The sequence below is a fragment of the Mauremys reevesii genome, linkage group 12 (genome assembly GCF_016161935.1).
Source record: "Mauremys reevesii isolate NIE-2019 linkage group 12, ASM1616193v1, whole genome shotgun sequence".
NCBI lineage: Eukaryota > Metazoa > Chordata > Testudines > Geoemydidae > Mauremys > Mauremys reevesii.
The window spans coordinates 32,754,087-32,773,584 of NC_052634.1; the positions used below are offsets into that span (position 1 = coordinate 32,754,087).

Sequence of the window (19,498 nt, forward strand, 5' to 3'; positions counted from 1 at the left end):
ATGTAGAGCTCCTACCGACCAATCAAACCCTCTTGCTGTGCCATACCTCTCACAGGCTCCTCTGTGCCACATGACAGCTTGTGAGGCACAGACAATGCGGACAGGTCAGCCCTTTCTAGCATGCTCCGCAGCTGTTTCTCTCCGGCTTGCTCTCAAATTAATCTGCACTAGAAGTTTTTGGAGGGATCTATGTTACCGGTGGTACCTGCACCAAATCAGTAGCTCTCAACCTTTAGAGACACCTGTACCCCTTTCAGGAGTCTGATTTCTCTTGCATACCCCCAAGTTTAACCTCACATAAAAACTACTTGCTTACAAAATCAGATGCAATATTTATAAAAAAATAAATCCCTTCAATATAAGTATTGTACTTATATTTCAGTGTATAGTATAGAGAACAGTATAAACAAATCAATGTATGAATTTTAATTTGTTACAAATTTGCTAGTGCTTTCTATGTAGCTTGTTGTAAAACTAGGCAAATATCTAGATGAGTTGATGTACCCCCCAGAAGACCATTGCACCTGTTTGAGAACCACAGCACTAAATCACCCTTGCTTTTAGAACTGGTGCCACTTGAACCAAGGCATTCAGAACCATTTCAGGGCTAGCAGACAGTGGCAACACAGCTGCACTAGGTCTGTTGTTCATCCCTGCACAATTCCCACTTGGAAAGAAGATCTCTTCTGGTCTGACCTATTTACTATTGTGAGCTGCATAGGCAACTTTCTCTGTGTTATGTGAGCAGAATCCACACAATATATACTACCTGCATGCAGGCCCGGCTTTAGGCCAATTCAACCAATTCCCCTGAATCGGGCCCCACCCCTAAGAGGGCCCCGTGCCCAAGCCCTGGTACTTCGTACTGGCAAGAGCTGGTGCGCTGTACCGGGTGGCCCGGCTTCCCCAGGGGGCAATTTATAGGGCCTGGGGCTCCCAGAAGGGGTTGGAGCCCCAGGTCTTTTAACTTGCTACCAGAGCCCCACTGCTGGAGCCCTGGGTAGGGCTGCAGGGCGCTGGGGGCTATTTAAAAAGTCCAGGGCTTGCATTGCTTCTACCGCCCCGGCCCTTTAAATAACTCCCGGAGCCCCACCACTTCCCCAGGGCTCCCTCGGCTATTTACAGAGCCTGGGCAGGGGACGCAGGGGAGCCCCGGGCCCTGTCAATAGCCCCTGAGCCCTGGGCTGATGCTGCTACCCCAGTGGGGGAGGAAGAAAGAGGGGGCACTCACTGTACAGGGTGGGCTGTACCCACACCCCCTGCCCACACCCGCCCTGCTCCCCCTGTCCCGCCTCCAGCCCGCCCCTCTCCAGCCAGGCCGGCCCCCCCGGCCCTGCCTCCTGCCCGGCCCCCCCCAGCCCTGCACCCCTGGCCCTGCCTCCAGCCCCGCACCCACTGCCCTGTCTCCAGCCAGCCCTGCACCCTTGCCCTGCCCGCACCAGCCCTGCACCCCTGCCCTGTCTCCAGCCAGCCCGTCTCCAACCAGCCCTGCACCCCCTGCCCTTCCTCCAGCCCCGCACCCCCTACCCTGTCTCCAGCCAGCCCGTCTCCAGCCAGCCCTGCACCCCCTGCCCTGCCTCCAGCCCCGCACCCCCTGCCCTGCCCGCACCAGCCCCTGCCTCCAGGCAGCCCTGCCCCCCGGCCCTGCCCGCAACAGCCCCTGCGTCCAGGATGCCCTGCACCCCTGCCCTGCCCGCACCAGCCCCTGCCTCCAGGCAGCCCTGCACCCCTGCCCTGCCCGCACCAGCCCTGCACCCCTTACCCTGTCTCCAGCCAGCCCCTGCCGCACCCCCCTGCCTGAAGCCAGCCAGTCCTGCACTCCTCTGTCTCCAGCCCTGCCAGACCCTGCCTGAAGCTAGCCAGCCCACCCCACACACCCCTGTCTCCAGCCAGCCCTGCACCCCTTGCCCTGCTTGCAGCCAGACCCTACCTCCAGTCAGCCCTGCCCTGCCTCCAGCCAGCCCCATGTCCACTGGTGCCTGCAGTTCCCAGGGCAGTAACCCTGCACACCTGTTTCAATGAGGCAGGCAGGGAGCAGCTGGGACCCACACATGTGCACACCCTAGGGTGACCAGACAGTGAGTGTGACAAATTGGGACAGGGTGGGGGTTATTAGGATCCTATATAAGAAAAAGACCCAAACACTGAGACTGTCCCTATAAAATCAGGACATCTGGTCACTCTAGCACACCCCCAGGGAGTGGCGGGGACCCACACATGTAAAACGGAGCTCGTTTCTAGTTCAGGCCCATCTTTTTAAAAAATAACTGTAGGTAGGGTTAACATACAGCCGTATTTTCCCTGACATGTCAGGCTTTTTGGTTCTTAAATTGCCATCTGGATGTATGGTAACCCTATTGGTACAAAAAATACATACTGTGGCACATCCCTTAAATCAGAACTTTTTATAGGGAACCGGTTGCTAAGAAATGAAAGGCTTTTTTTTACTTTTATTTTTAAGTCATCCCTGCCGGGGCCCCGCCGAAAATGTTTGAATTGGGCCCCGCACTTCCTAAAGCCGGCCCTGCCAGCAGCCATGGGTGGCGGGGGAGCCCCCACAGCCCCACCCCACTGCGTATGGACCCTGCAGCTCCCAGCTCCTACGAGTGGACCCCAGAGCTCCCAGGTGCTGCGGATGGACCCAGGATTTCCCAACAGGCATTGATGGCATGAGGAACTTGCAGCCCCACGTCATTGCTAATAGACCCTGCAGCTCCGAAGCCCCTGGAGCTCCCAGCTGCCACAGGCAGGAGAGGGAGCCCCCAGCGCTCAGACACCGCAGGCAGAGCCTGGCGTTCCCAGTCACCATGGGGGGTGAGGAGAAGCAGCAGCCAAATGCCATTGCAGGTGGCGCCGTAGCTCCCAGCCACTGCAGGTGGATGCTAGAGCCTCCAGCTGCCATCGGGACCCCACGACCCCTGGCCGCAATGGGCAGCGAGGGGACCCCACGGCTCCCAGCCGCCACGGGCAGCGAGGGGACCCCACGGCTCCCAGCCGCCACAGGCAGTGAGGGGACCCCATGGCCCCCAGCTGCCACGGGCAGCGAGGGGATCCCATGGACCCTGGGTGCCACAGGCACCGAGGGGACCCCCCGGCTCCCGGCTGCCACGGGCAGCAAGGGGACCCCACAGCCCCCGGCTGCCACAGGCAGGAACCGTCACCCAGCGACCGGCAGAAAACAGCAGCGGGTGAAGGCATCAAGCAAAACCTCAGCTTCTGCTGCTGCCACTCCTTCAAGTGGCTCTCGGTTTCCCCTGTTCACTCTGCGTCGCTGCCACTCCACGGCATTGTCCTTCACCCTGCTGCTGAGAGCTCCTGTGTCGCCACCAGGGCCGGCTCTAGACCCCAGCGTGCCAAGCGCGTGCGTGGGGCGGCATTTTCCGAGGAGGGTGGCAGGAGGGTCCGGCGGACCTCCGGCAGGCATGCCTGTGGAAGCTCCACTGGAGCCGCGGGACCAGCGCACCCTGTGCAGGCACGTCCCCCCGGAGCCGCGGGACCGGCACCCGGCAGCGCACCCCCTGCGGCATGCCGCCCTGCTTGGGGCGGCCGGATTACTAGAGCCGCCCCTGGTCGCCACTTCCTCTGCTGTCACCTGCCTGTCTCCTGCAGCCTCTGCGCCGCCACCTAGTGGGGGAACCTCGCTACAAGTGCAGCCTGGGCAGCCTCTGTCATTGCAACACCATGGGCAGGGCGTGAACCGCCAGCTGGGGGAGCCTAACGCCCTGCCCCGCCCCTTCCACCTGAGGCCCCGCCCCTTCTGCAAACACCCCTGTGCCCAGCGTACACCAGCCCTTAGATCCCTCTTGGTATTTCAATGCAGGCACTGACCTGTGAGAGGAAAACATCAGCTCACAAACACAGAGACTGAATTCCCCACATTTAATCTCGCTGCACTTTCCAGAAAGTCACAACATTCATTTAGTTCTTGCTAGGACAGAGAAAAAATAAGTGACACTAAGTTTTTGGCTCAGTTAAATAAAATTAAGTGTTTAATTAACATAGTAAAAATATGTCCTCATTCCGCTAAATAACACCATAACATGAAATAAGAAGAGACAAATCTTGTCAGTGACGACTAATTTCACAAATGACCTTCCCATTATTAATTTCCACACCGCCCCTGTTGGAGGTCTGGACATCTCCAGTGTCACTGCTCTGCATTCACCTTCCCCTTAGAATTGTTCTCGGACATTCCCAAATTTGGAAAATTATGCAGTTCACAATGTGAATAGTGACCCCGGCTCCTTCCTGCACCTGCTCTACATTGCTCCACAGCAGCTTCTCCCCCTGCAGAGTCACCCCAGCACTGCAGTGCAGCCGCCCAGGGCTTTGCAAAAATTAATAATACAGAGTTTGGAGGAAAGTAAACATTTGGGAGTTGTGGAAATAGCAAAAGCCAACAGTTGTGGTGTTACAAGAAGGCAGTTTTTGGTTTAATAATAAAACCCAGTTATATAAATGTAACTGTATGTGCAGCTCCGTGCACTCCTGTTGGATGGAAGCTTAGTAATTAAATTATACAAGAGGGTCAGGTAAAGTTTTGTCCTGAGAAGCCTTCACAGCCATTCTGAGGGGAAATGGGCCCTTTGTCCACAGAAATGGTCTATAGGGGACGGCTGCAGGCAGCAGGCGGAGAGATAATCTCATCAAAATGATTTGACTCCTGGGTAATGTAAGCAAAATCACTAAAGGAATGTCCGGGGTTTCTATTGGCACTTAACTTGCCTGCCCCTGGCTGTCTCTGGTTGTACAAGATGGACGTGTAATCGGGGTACAGTTGTGTAAAAAAAAATTATTGCAGTGCAAGGGATGTTAGACAAAACAAAATGTTGTGTGTAATTGTGTCAGGTTTTAAAAACCTAAAGTGAGACTTATGTTTTGTAACATAATGTTATGAAGGTTAAACTATGGAAGGAATGTGCATTTTCCCAGGACGTGTGCAGTGTATATTGGAGAAGGGGTAAAAGAAATGCAAACAAAACATGGTACTTAATTCAAACCCTATTAGGGCTCCAAAGGGAGCCACAATAGGTCGTGGTTTCTTTTTCAGATCTGTGTGTTTTGAAGCAGAAGATGAAAGTGGAAAGTAATCAGAACTCCGGTGGAAGTTGTTAGTGTCCCTTTTAAGACAGTCTCTGAGCTGCTGATGGCTTTGGATCCAAAAGCCAAGCCTGAAAGCCGCGGTGAATGCAAATAACCTAGCTGATGGGGGAAGGAGAGAACTGCCCATCAGTGGCAGCACAAAGGAGCTGCAAATAATAAATACATCTGGTCAGCAAACAAGCTACTGGAAGACTCAGATTGTGGCCCTCCAGGAAAGGGAGGTGAAAAAACAAGTCAAGCCTGAAAATAAGGGGGACAGGTTAACCCTAAGGAGTGTGTGTGTGTATGTACAGTGCTAAAGCTAAATCTAAAGCTGTCTCTCAGCTATTACCTGAGGATAAACTTAAAGCTTGGTGCAGCAGAGAAACTATTGCAAACTGGGTCTGTTGTACAAGAGGGGAAACTGAGGCACACCACCTCATGAATTTCATAAATGACCAGTGAGTGGGGTAATTCACTATCTAACTATAGAACAAAATAAGGAGAGCCTGGAGGTAATTCTTCTGTTTTTCCTGCAATTAGCAAGGAAATTTGTAAAAGGAAGTGGTATTATTATTATTATTAAGCACTAATCTGTCCCCACTGGGGGTGTGTGTGGAAATTGTTTCTTTTGTTTTTCAGACACTCTACAAGCAAGCTGGTGCCAGCAAAAGACTAACCCAGAATACCATGAATCTATGTTTTGTGTTGTTTGTCTGTGGTGTTTGTCTTGTTGTTAGCATTGTTGTGTTTCAATGAACAGAAAACCTCATGACATGGATGGGGATGGCTTCAAAAGGCTGACCTGGGGGAAGATGTGTGTGGACATTCAAAATGCTCGACTAGGAGGCCAGCACCTGTGTAATAGCTACCGTGGTATCTGGAAGTGAATCGACAGCTGAGGTGGGCCCCACAAGCCCTATGGGAATAATGAGAAGGGGATTTGCTCACTGGGAATCAATGGAGGGGTGTGTAAAATGGTGTAAATCCAGAGAAGATGTTTGAATGTGCCCCTCCCTGATGGCCGTGGAGGAGCACACCCAATGCCCCATGGCAAGGGGTGGACAATTGGGTGTACTGTGTATGAGGTGTTTTGCTGGAAATGTACATATTACTGGGGGCACAATTACACCAGCCCCTAACCAAATTCCACACTACACACTGCTCTCTGGGCTTTGGCGCACAGATAGATCTGTGAATCTTACTGCTGTGAATAATCGAAGCAGCGCATACAGCCTGATTCCACACCATGTGGTTAAGTTGGTTTGGACAATAACCCATTTCTCTGAGGACATTCAATGGACTTATGCTATGGACAAAAGCACGAAAACCTGCAGTAGCAGCGTATTGCAACTGCCAGCAACTGGGCATGTTAAGAGCTTGACCCCGTCGAAGGAGGAGAGGAGGTGTTTCGGTGGTGGCCGGGATGTTGGACCATGCTGCAGTGCTCAGGTCTCTCGGTGTTGCCGTGGATTATTACAGCGGCTGGTGTATTGCTAAGTATACTTGTGTTACGTTGCCTATGGAAATAACCTAGAAGTAATGGAGTAAGCCCCTCCCCCCTGTACTAGACAACCTGGACCCAACCTTCCCAGGCCCACTATAGTGGGAAGTCTGGAACACTAATTGGAACAGGTGTGGCACGCCTGTATGAGAGAAGGTGCAGGGCACTGTACTACGCAAGGGGCAGTGGGACAAATGGAATATCAACACCTTCCACCTTGATGCCTGGCCCTATCAGGAAATGTGTCACCACGTGTCCTATGTTTTGCTAAGGGGGAGAATGGGAACAGGGACACAGGCAAGGGTCTGTGGCGTCAGGGCTGGGATGGGGACACCGAGGAAGGAAACTGGAATCGTTGCTTGCTACAAGTTTAATCCAATAAACATCTCATTGTTTGCACCTTGGGACTTTGGGTATTGCTGCTCTGTGTGTACGCAAGAAGGACCCGGTAATGGGAGGGTGAAGGGATAAACCCTCTAACACTAACTAACATCTAACACACATTTGAACCTCTTCTTTTCACACCGTTACTCATTCTCAGGGGCTGCTTTGTCTCCAGACAGATCCATTCTCTTTCAGAACAGCCTTGCTCTTTCCCTCTGTTTCACTCACTGAGGTGTGGAAGTAAACACTCCCCTTCCCTCTAGTCTCAGACAAACACTAGTATTAACTGTTTGCTACTGAGGGGTTTAGAAAGCATTTGTCAAAATGTCATTTCTGTGGGATTTTTCCCAAGATCCAGTATTTTGTATTCAGACATCTCCCAGCTTCCTTGGTGAAAATAAGGCCAAGATTTCCTTGCTATATACAGGAAAAGGCAGTTTTTCACCCCAGATGGGACTTGAACCCACAATCTCTGACTTAGAAAGCCACTGCCTTGTCCATTAGGCCACTGGGGCTCTGTGAAAGAATGGAAATGCTACCTCCTAAATGCATATTTCTCATAAGTTAGAAGCCTCTGTCTTACCCCCCATGAGGGATCCAGTGGCTGTGGGTGTTCTCCACGCTACTGGGGGTGTCTGGTGCCCCTGTCCCTCCTGGTTAATGGAGTGTGTGGGTGTCCCCCCGCCCGTTAAGGATCCGTGTTGTGCGGATGCCCCTGTTCTTCTCATTAAGAATGGTGCAACGGAGCATATGGGTGTGTCCCCCACCCCATGAACTAGCTCCTGTGTGTGGTTCCCCTGCCCCCATCCAGGCTCTGTGGTGTGTGGGTGTTGCTGTTCCTCTTTTTAAGATCCGTGTTGCAGGGGGGCGTCCCTCCCCCACAAGTCAGAATCCCCAGCATGTGGGTGCTCCCATCCCCCCAGCCAGGCTCTGCGGGGGGTGTCTGTATAAAAAGAGACCGTGTCTCACTGTCTTGTCCAGGCTATGCTGCAGGGTCTATTCACAGGTGCAATCCCACTACTGATCAGCACAGAAGTTTTGACCTGCTCCATTTCCAACCTCGGCCAGTTCACCCCTCTTTAGGCAACCGGGGGACCCCAAGCTTCCCTGGGATCACCATATTGATGCTGAACTTAGTGAGGAAACCTGATTGGCACAGCCCCCTGCAGCCCAGAACTCCTGAGCTCAAGCAATCCACTGGCCTCAGCCTCCCCAGGAGCTGGGATCACAGGCACCAGCCACAGAGCCCAGCTTGTTTCACAGCCTGGCAGCTGCAGCTTTAAACTCTGCTTGTGAGCTCTGTGCCTTGGCCAGACAGGGACAGCCTGGAACTGGGAAATGCTCCTGCTCCCCTCGCCCCTGTCTCATGTCGAGCTGCAGGCGCCGCTGTCCTGCCAGGTAAGATCCCGGATGTTTCGGTGCCCCCCTTCCCCCTCCCAGGTGTCCGGGTACCTCTGCCCCCCATACAGAATCCTGGATGTGTGGGTGTCCGTCCCTCTGCAGAGGATCCCGGAGTGTGGATGCCCTTGTCCCCCCCTACAACATCCTGGGTGTGTGGGTGCCACTCTCCCCCCCCCCTACAACATCCTGGGTGGGTGGGTCCCCAGGGTGTGAGTGCTCCCATCCCCTGATACAGGCTGGGGGGGGTATAACTGGCTCTCCCTGTCCTGCCCAGGCGGTGCTACAGCAGCTGTTCACAGGGGCAGCAACCCCACTGTCAACCTGCAGCTTTACCCTGCTCCAGGGGTGACCTGCTTCACCATCCTGTGGGAGCCCGGGGACCCCGAACTTCCCAGAATCACCTGATTGATGCCGAGCTTAGCACAGACACCGGCTCAGCCTGGCAGGGAGCTGCTCTGAGCCCTGACAATCAGCTTCCCTCCGCCTCCTGCTGCACAGCGAGGATCCCACGCGAGAGGCTTTGTGCCCAGTTTGTTCAGGAGTGTCCCAGGCTCCAGCTGTAAACTCTGCTGGTCAGTTCTGATCTTTGGCCACACGGGGGCGGCACTAACGGTCCCATCTAAACGCTGTTTGCGTTCGACCCTTCAGCTCGCAGATTGTAACCCGCGGGCAGATCTCTGAGTGCAGCCAGATCCCTCCCCCAAACTGAACATTGAAGCAGCAGCTCCCATTGGAAATATCAGGATTTTTGCCTTTAAAAACAAGGGAAATGTCTGCAGCGAGAGACTGAAGAAACTCAATTGATTTCATTGACTGGCGGTTAAGAGGCGATTTAATCACTGGTTTAAATACGTTTTACAACTTCGCAGAGGTGGGAATATGTGATTTGAAGGGTTCTTTAATTCACCAGACAAAGGTTGAACAAGACCCCATTGGCTTGCAGTCGATGTCAGAAAATCCCACCTGGAAATGACCATTTTTTAACTGTGGATAAATTCCCCATCACTTGCAGTTTGTAAATCAAGACTGCAGCTCTTGCTGCAAGACACCTGGTGTGTGGGTGTCCCTGTTCTGCGTTTTGGGATCCCTGGTACATGGTGCCTCCCTCCCACCAGTTCAGGATCCCCACAATGGGTGCTCCCATTCCCCCATACAGTCTCTGCGGGGGAGGGGGGGTGTCTGGTGCCCCTGTCCCTCCTGGTTAATAGTGGAGTGTGTGGGTGTCCCCCAGCTCGTTAAGGATCCGTGTTGTGCGGATGCCCCTGTTCTTCTCATTAAGAATGGTGCAATGGAGCATAAGGGTGTGTCCCCCACCCCATGAACTAGCTCCTGTGTGTGGTTCCCCTGCCCCCATCCAGGCTCTGTGGTGTGTGGGTGTCGCTGTTCCTCTTTTCAAGATCCGTGTTGCTTGGGTGCGTCCCTCCCCCCAAGTCAGATTCCCCAGCGTGTGGTTGCTCCCATCCCTCCCTCCAGGCACTATGGGGGGGTGTATAAAAAGAGACCGTGTCTCACTGTCTTGCCCAGGCTACGCTGCAGGGGCTATTCACAGGCGCAATCCCACTACTGATCCACACGGGAGTTTTGACCTGCTCCGTTTCCGGCCTGGGCCGGTTCGCCCCTCCTTAGGCAACCTGGGGAACCCAAGCTTCCCCGGGATCACCATATTGATGCTGAACTTAGTGCGGACACCCGATCGGCACAGCCCCCTCACCAGGCCAGAGAGAGCAGCAGGTTTCCCCTATTGTTTCCCACTCTTGTTTTCTTGACTAGATTCTCCTCTGCACCAACTTGCTCTTTTCCTATGTGAGCCTGGCTAGCTCAGTTGGCAGAGCATCAGACTTTTAATCTGAGGGTCCAGGGTTCAAGTCCCTGGTCAGGTGATAAACTACTCACCAAGATCTTCAACTGTCTTGCTGGAGTCCTCTTTGATGTTACTTTTTCTCTGTAGGATTTTCCCTTTCCTCAGAAGGGCCTTTTTGTGTTGGGTTTGAAGGGGCAACTTCCTGACAGCCCCTCTGTCCTTGCAGCCTGGAGGAATAAAGGCCTCTGGGCATAGAGCATGTTCCTTCCCTGCACGCGCACACACACACACACACACACACACACACACACACACACACACACACACACACACACACACACACACACACACACACACACACACACACACACACACACACACACACACACACACACACACACAGAATATCCCTAAGGAATTAGAATCACCTGGTGCCTTCCCCTGTCCTGCTGGATCCCCAAATGAAGATGCTCTTCAGCCTAAACCCATGTCCCCTCTTTTCCCAGTGCCCCTAAATCCCAACCCTCAGTCCCTCCTATGCTCACTGCTCCTCACTCCCAACCAGAGCCTGCTCCTCTTCACCCTTCTCCTCTGTCCCAACCCACAGCCCCCTCCTATTCCCAGTGCCCCTCAATCCCAACCCACAGCCCCCTCCTATTCCCAGTGCCCCTCAATCCCAACCCACAGACCCCCCCTCCTCAAGCTGCTCCTCAATCCCAACCCACAGCTCCCTCCTTCCCTCCAGCAGCAGGTGCTTCACACCCCCTCAGGAAGATTTTCTTGCAAGGTTTCGTGTACGAGTCTGCATGTGGATTTTGCAGTATGTTGGAAATAGGTTGGGTTGCTTGCTGAAATGATCACTTGTGGCTGGTGTTAGATTCCCAGTCTCCATGTTATAGGGGCAGGAGAAATAAAGGGTTGTTATCCTTGTTGTGTGAATCGAGGGCAGCACAACTGTGCTTGGCAGACCCCGATTGAGGGACTCACCCTCAATTCAATAGCACTTGCTAGACAGGGGACAGGGGTTCCAAAGCCAAGTGGGCCGGGGCCTGGGTCCCAATACTAAAATTTAGGCGTTAGACCAACTTTAGGACAGGGTGGCTGTGGAGGGATGAGTGAGTCCCTAGACAACATAGTGAGTACGGGGCCTTCTTATTTTCCCCCCTTTTCCACCCAGGATGGCAGGTGAACTCTACAGAGGCACCTCTGGGCTTACACTGACTAAGGACAACAGCTGTGGGTGGGGTGCAGAGCGGGGATGGATCATGTTAAAGGACTTTTTGTTTCTGGACTTATGAACCGTAGGGAGAAGGACACTGCCCAGCTTATCTGGGGGATGGGTCTTTCCCTCATAGTTTATGTTTATGTGTTGGGGCTGCTGACATGACTTCTGCTAAACCTGGGCTTACATTGCAGTGTAGACATACCCTGAGAGGGCATCTAGACTGTGACAAAATCCCGCTGGCCTGGCTGGCCTGGATGATCTGAGTTGGGCTCCTGGGGCTCAGACTCCTGCATGAGTGAAGGGCAGCAGAACATACCTAGTTGGTCCTGATGGAAGGCTGGGTGGGTGGGTGGGTGGGGAATAGTGTTTATTGGACTTTGTAGAAGTGATTGAGAACATCACCCTAAACCAGTGGTCCCCAAACATTTCACACTGTGCCCTCTTACCCATTGCTGTGGCCCCTTGGAAGCCGCAGTCAAGAACCAAGGCTGGGAGTGGGTCTGTTGCTTGCTGGGGAGAGGGGTGCAGACAGGAGTAAGGGGGTCGAGGCCAGAGTCCCAGGCTGAGGGTGGGGTTGGGGAAGAGCTGGGGCAGAGTGGGGCTGAGTGCTGCTCCCTCCATGGGGGCTGACTCAGGCCCTGAGGTGCCCCCATGAATGTTCCTCTGTGTCCCCCTAGGAGTCACACCCCACATTTTGGGGACCACTGACCCCCTACTCACTAAGCAGGGGCTAGTGATGCCAAAGCCCAGGGAAAGGGAGAACAAGTGTGGGGGCCCCAGCACTGGAACCATGTGAAGGGGCTGCAGGAGAGGGGCAATGGCTGGTGGCACAGGAAGTTAAGGGCAAAGGGGGCACAGGAGGGGGCAGGAGTTAGGGGTGAAGGAGGCGCAAGGGTTGGGAGTGCAGGAGCTAGCAGTAAAGGGGGAGTGGGGATCGTCCAGGGGCAATGGGGAAATGCCAAAGTACAAGCTTTGCCCAGGGCACCATTTTCCCTAATGCTGGTCTGAGCAAACAATTGGAAATGACCTTTCAGTGAGACCAGAACCATAGTGTAGAAAAGCCCCTTTGTTAAGTGGTGGTGGCTGAGGGCTTAGGGAGATGGGTTAGAAAGCAATAGGCATCTTTCTGTGGAGGTTTGATTCTTGCCTGCTAGGCAAGGCTGGTGTGTGGTGTCTCCATGGCTGTACGTTCAGTGTCCGATCACCCACACTACCACAGAGAGCCAAGTCTAGAAATATTCAGATGATCTATCCTAGGGTTTCTCAAACTTCTTTTCACTGCAACCTCCTTCTGCCCAAAAAACCCTACTATATGGCCCTGGAAAGAGAGACCAAGCCCCTTCCCACTGCGCAGAGACAGGGGAGACAAAGCCTGAGCCCTGCCCCAGTTAGGGGACAGCAAAACCAAAGCTTGGGGGATTCAGCCCTGGGTGGTGGGGCTCAGAATTTTGGCTTCAGCCCCAGGCACCAACAAGTCTAATGCCAGCCCTGGCAACCCCATTAAACAGGGTTATGACCCACTTTGGGGTCCTGACTCATAGTTTGAGAACCACTGCTCTATGCTGATGGGAGAGAGTTTTCCTGTGGGTGTAGTTAATCCACTTCCCAAGAGGTGGCAGCTATGTCAGTGGTAGAAGCTATATCGGTGGGTGTGCAAGCTGTGGTGTTTGCCACATTTAAGAAGTTTAATCAAATCCCATTTTTAAAACCACCTGTTGTCTGGGAATGGCAAAGGAGCTCGATGAAGCAGGGTCTGTCCTTCAAAGTCATGGAGATCACGATTCTATACTCCTATCAGTATGGGGGTATAGTTCAGTAGTATAGTGCTTAACTGCTGCTTAAATGGTCCTCAGTTCAAACCCCAGTGTTCTCTTATAACCTTCTATTTTTTTTTAAAAAAGGAAAACATTTTCATTTCCATTCTCCATCATGTTCAGGAGCTCCACTATACAGGGGTGCTTGATATCAATGTAAACACTCAAGATTTCGCTGTCCAAATGCATAAAAACCTAGCAAAGCTGTCCATCAGCTGAAATCAGTTCCAATCCTCTAAGTGTCTAGTTTATGTTTTCATCAATTAAACAAAGGTATCATACAAATGTACATTTGCAGATCCCTCTTCTCCAGGAGCTATGCTGTGCAGAAGAACAAGAGCCACATCCAGCTGCAGTTCAGGAGTCTGATGACCAAAGAGCCAATAAATGTTCTGAGGGCTGGAGAAAAATGCCTTCTAGAGAGCTATTGAATGAGCTCAACCTGTTTTGCTTATCAAATGAAGATTGAAAGGTGACTTCATTGAAGTGTTGAAGGGCCTTAATGGAGAGAAAAGACTGTGTATGAAAGGGCTCTTTAATCTAGCAGAGAAAGGCATAACAAGACCCAGTGGCTGGAAGGTGAAAAAAGACAAATTCATATTACAAATGTAACTTTAGCGCCCTCGTGGCCAAAATGGAGTCTGCTCTGCAGGCAGCTCTGGCCAAGAGACAGCGCGCGCAGGAATGCAGCAGGAGAAATCCCTTCCACCCCAGGGACCACCTGTTCCAAACCCCCCAGAGTGAACACACCCACCCACAGGAAAAGTACAATGGATATAACAAAGGAAGATATTTATTTACAGAGGGATGAGAGGAGAAAAACAACAAGGTGAAATATAGAGGGAGCAGTAGAACAGGGTTGCATTTAAACCCAGGTCCCACGGGCCCAGTGGGAGCACAGTCTGACAGGGCAGACACTGAGCAATGTGTCTGCGCACAGAGTTCACGAGTCCTGAGCAAAGTTCCAGTCCAGTGGTGAGTCTTGGGTGCTCCTGGTCATCTTCGGTGCCAGTGAACTCTCCCCAGCAAACCCCTCCGGTGCCCTCTTCTGACGCTCTCTGCAAAGCCCCAAAGAGCGACCCCCCTCCCCACTTAACTAGCTACAGCCTCCCTCCTTGTTCCCAATGCAGAGTCACCATCCCCAGTACTCACAGCCCCATGCAGCTCTGGGCAGCCGTGATACAGGGTCCGGCTCCGGCCTGTCCTTCTTCGGCGATTCCCCCCTGGCACAGTGCGCCTCCTGGCTCCTGTCCTGGGCTGTCCCCGACTGGGCCTGTCCTTCTCAGGCTTTATGCAGGTTTTTCCCCTTCCTTTTCCAGGGCCTGAAGACTGCCTTTCTCCTCCCTCCTTCTGGGAAAAAGATTTATAGGGGCCATGCTCTCTATACCCCAAAGGGGTTACACAAATAAGATGCAAATATTCAACAGCGAGGATGATTCACCACAGGGACAAGCTACCAAGGAATGTCATTTAATGAAGACTAGCTGCCTTTCTGGAATGTGTTTGCCCCAAAAGTAGCTCTTGTGTCATACAGGAGGCATTTGATATGTAGGGGGTCAGACTAGATGCTCTAATGGTCTCTTCTGGCCATAAAGTCGACTAATTTCTGAAAAAAATGAGTGTAGCATTGGGAGCAGCGTCTGATGTTTTCCTGTCTAGCCAGCTTGCCAGGGGCGGCTCTAGAAATTCCGCTGCCCCAAGCAGGGCGGCGCGCTGCACCGCTCGCGCCGCCCTTCCCCGGTCCCGCGGCCGGGGCAGAAGTGCCTGCGGACGGTCTCATGGTCCCGCAGCTCCAGTGGAGCATCGGCAGGCATGACTGCGGAAGGTCCGCCGGAGCCAAATGCCGCCCTGCCAGGACAATGCCGCCCCACACGCCTGCTTGGCGCGCTGGGGTCTGGAGCCGGCCCTGCGGCTTGCTGCCTAGAACGAACGCTCCTTGAGTGGGGTGATCCACAGGGAGTAGCTCAAACCTCCAAAGTGCCTGGGCAGGGGCAGGACATTAGCACAGCAAGGGAGGGGTGTGGCAGTGACATCACAAAGGCCTTTTGCAGGACCTCAGACTATTGGTCAAAGGTGGTGGTGGGGGTGACCTCACAGAGAGATGCTGACATCAGCCAGGCAGGACGGGGTGAGGGGCCAGGGAAACCTGAGAGACCCCTGTGGCTTTGCTTCAGCAAGTCTCCTTCTCCAGGTCTCTCTTTGAGGACTGAGAGAGTATTCGGGTTCACGGACGTGAGCACCAGGAGGAAGCTCTTTCGAGTTTTCTCCTTCCCTTTTCCTGATTTTACTAGAAAACAGCCGTCCCTGTTTAGAAGGTAAGACCCTCCTCGAGGTTTGAAACCTGTTCAGTTTGATCCATCTGGTGACAGTTGAATTCTAGGCATGGAAAACACGAGCTTAAGGAGGCAGAATTTTATTGCGCACCTGGGATTTTGTCCCTTAGAATCACAGGGGTCATTAGGGTTTGTCCTTTTTTTTCACCTTTTCCTCCATCCATCCCTTCCTCCTTTCTCTTTGTCTCTTGCTTCTTTTGTCCTTTCACCTATTCCCCTCCCAACACCAGGAGTGGTGGGTGGGTGGGTGTGTGTGTGTGTGTGTGTGTGTGTGTGTTTCACGGGAGTGCTCGGCAGCTCCCACTGTGGGAGGTCCACCCAAAAATGTGGGGCTGAAATAGTGCTCGGGCAGTGATCCCCATCAGTGACCTGGGCCATCCTTTGGGCTCTCTGGTGAGAACCCTCAGCCTCCCGTCCTGTCTCTACCCTGATTGGCTGAGCAGGGGGTTATTGACAGGGAGGAGACTCAGGTCCTTGTTCTCTTTTAAGACCAAGGAAAAAAGTCAGAACCAGTCATATGTTTGACAAATTTTGCTGCTTCTCTGCATTAATGGTCTCTGAGCAGTTTATGATTCTCTCTAACATTGCAGTTCTCCTCTAATGCTTGCTGAATAATTACTGTGCACTGTTGTTGGTCTGGAGCTCATCTGAGAGCACTTTATTCAGGCCATTCAATGTGTGAAATTCAAGATCTGATGGTTAGTTTGAAAATCAGGGCTCTTCGGTCCTATTCCCAACTCTGCCACTGGCTGGGTGTGCAACCTAAGACAAGTTAATTCTCCTTTCTCAGCCTTAGCTTCTCCCTCTTTCAAGTAGGGATAATAATGATTCGCTCCTACCTAGCTCACGGTGGGTGGAGGATGGGGATCCATTGGAGAGTGTCACTAGGAGTATCAGAGGGGTAGCCGTGTTAGTCTGGATCTGTAAAAGCAGCAAAGAGTCCTGTGGCACCTTATAGACTAACAGACGTATTGGATCATGAGCTACTGCACATGGCTAAGCAAAGAGAACAAACCCCAAATCCCCCCCTGTGCTTTGGGAGCCAGGTTTGTGGTGGGAATTCTGTAGTTCAGATGACTTCACACCTGGGCATTGTGATTCTTTACCAGTTTCTCTGGCATTGGGGCAGCTTTGTGCTCACAGCTGTGATGGCCGAGGGGTTAAAGAGTTGGAATTAAAGCCCAATAGGGGTCTTCTGCGCAGGTTCAAATCCTGCTCACAGTGAGGCCTGTATTGTAGCCAGTCTCTCACCGGGGCAATACCTCTGTATGACCCCCTGAGACACTCTCAATTCTCTCCCCAACCCAAGTAAATCCTGTTCTGCTCCTTTCATAGAGATCACTGGGTCCCTGAGGGGTCTGGCAAACTCTCAACACCTGAAGCCTCTGCCACTCACCTGGTGCCCCATAGATCAGCCATAGCCCTGGTTCTGCTCCTCTCTCTAGAGTGTGAAAGGAGCCAAGTCAGTGACGCCATGGGAGCTACGGGGCTGCAGAACCAACAGAGAAAAAATAGGTGCTCAGCGCCCACTGGCAGCCAGCTCCACCCCCACCACTACAGGCCTTGCTGACAAGCTCCTCCTCTTCCCCTTCAGCCCCTCCCACCTGCCAGTGATCAGCTGTTCAGTGGGGTGTGGGAGGGGGAGGAGCAGGGACGGGAAGAGGTGGGGGAGGGAGAGGAATGGGGCAGGAAGTTGAAGGCCAGGAAGAGATGGGACAGGGGTGGGGGCTTGGCGGAAGGGGTGGAGTGGGGACAGGGGTGGGGGCTTGGCGGAAGGGGTGGAGTGGGGGCAGGGCCTGGTGCAGAAAGGGGGGATTTGTCCTGGGCCCTGCACCCGTCTAGGGCCAGCCCTGACAGGAAGCACTGACTGTCACAGTGACAATAGAAGTGACCAGCCTTGCGGGGGAGGCTGAGGGAGATCCGCACTCATCAGGTCTCTTCTCTCCCCCACGGTGAGCCAGACACTGCTCTCTCCTAGCTCTCACTCTAGCGGCTGGATGCCAAGGAGCCATTTCCCCACAGGAAGTGCATTGAGTGCCCCTGGGGGGCTGGCGCTGCTGCTGCCTGTGGGGCTGGCAGGGGGGCTGATGTCTGCACAGACTCTCAGCTGCCAGGCCAGAGGGGGCACTTGGGACCTTACCAGACTGGCTCAGTGAAGACGGGGGGTTGACAGAGCAATAGAGACGCTCTCCAGAGCACGGAGCAGCAGCCGCCCATGCAGCCAGGCAATGAGCATTTCCCACAGCCTGGAGCCGAGGGGGAGGCGGCAGCTGCTGTTCCAGCTCCTCGGGGACAGGCCCTGTCAGCCAACAGCCACTTCTTACTCCCCACAGCTAAGGGCGCCGGGTTCCTCCGGTGGGGGTGTGGAGCAGCCGTTCGTTTTCCTGTTCGCACTCCTCTGCGGTGTGAAAATCGGGGAGGGGAGGCAGAAGCCCCACGTCCCTCCCGAAACGACGCCCAGTGGGGGAAGCCAGGACAACAGGGTGGGGCGGCAAGTGGTGACCAGACTCTCACTGCCAGGGTCTAGTCTAGCTCAGGGTCCAGCTCAACTTCCTCCCCGCGCCACTGGCCCCCCAGTCCCCGTCCACCACCAGGTCAGCCCGGGCACTAGGGCAGGAACGGGGTGAGGCAGCAAGTCAAGCTGAGCAAGGCAGGCAAAAGCGAGTCTTGTCTTCATGGGCCGCTCCCAATGACGTCCTTTTTGTGTGCAACTGCTGCAAAAACCTCCCGGCCAGTGAAGCAACAGGCCAAAATACTAGCACACAATTGCTAAAGTAGCTCAGTTGGGAGAGCGTTAGACTGAAAATCTAAAGGTTCCTGGTTTAATCCCAGGCTTTAGCAGGCCCTTTCATTCCCTCTTTGTACAGTGGTGGCTTGTCTTCTGGGAGCACAGGGGTGCCTGCACCCAAGGTGAGTTCTTGGGCTCTGCAATAGGGGGAAAAAAGAACTGTGGGCTTCTGCCCCTAGTTAGCTGGCCTGACCCTTAACAATGAGGGACAGGAGCTGTCTCTCCTACATTAATTATTGGTGGACCCACTTTGGCAGGAAGAGAGTCAGGCAGGGTGGCCCTGAGGAATGGTGCCAGAGGAGGTGCTGGGCATTGACAGGCAGGAAAAGGGGATGAAAACTCCTCTGTGCAGCTGAGCAAGGGCAGTACCCTGGAAGGGGCATCTGTGAAAGTGGCCAGGTGGAAGGGATTTGGGGGCCCAGGAGGAGATGCTTGATGTTCATTGGCTAGGAGCAGCTGGGCTTGGCCATGGTGGGTGTTCAGGAAATGCACATTAACAACTCTAGGGTAGCTTGATGGGCAGAGGGTGATTGGTGGAAGGGCCCATCTCTCTGGTCCTCCAGGCAAGTGAAGAATGATGGGGTTGGGTTGGAGTCGTGTTCTTCACATTCATGGTGCGAGTACAGAAGGCGCTGGAGCTCCCTCCAGGGAGAGCATTACTGGGGGGCTTTGTGCTCCATGGCACTGGTTCTGGCTATATTAGTGTGTATGGTCCCCAGTTAAGGTGTAAAATGAAAGTTCTATGAAGGAACTGGCTCCCTTCCTCTGGACTGCATGGTGTTTGGTGTCGGGGGGGGGGGGAGGCATTTAAATTGTTGCACCGGCCTGAGTTCTGCTGGTCCTGCTTTTCCAACCCTCAGAGGAAACTCTTCTTTGATGAGCAGTACCTGGCGCAGGTCTGTAGTGAGGTTGGCTTAGAGGACGTGTTTCTCCACAGTGGAACCAGTGGAGGGCGGGCGGTAGCCTCCTATTCCTCTGACCTGAGCTCACACCAGCCGCAGAGGGGATACACCTTTCTGCGGGGACAGGCCAGGAGTCGCATTGACCGGATTTACGTGAAGGAGAGCACGTCGACAGCCCAGTGCAGGGTGGTGCCAATGGACTGTTCGGATCACGCAGCTCTCACCGTGTGCTCAATGTGGGCAATTCCCTGACCCAGGGCAGAG

General features: G+C 53.6%; 2 non-coding genes and 1 pseudogene across 2 annotated transcripts; all 3 read left to right on the forward strand.

Moving 5' to 3' along the window:
• Nucleotides 1–19,498, forward strand: part of LOC120375680 — a 1,085,709-nt pseudogene that overhangs the window by 955,358 nt on the left and 110,853 nt on the right.
• On the forward strand, nt 10,179–10,251 carry TRNAK-UUU. The gene has a single exon. It is a non-coding gene; the product is annotated as a tRNA-Lys (tRNA).
• TRNAF-GAA lies at nt 18,313–18,385 on the forward strand. The gene has a single exon. It is a non-coding gene; the product is annotated as a tRNA-Phe (tRNA).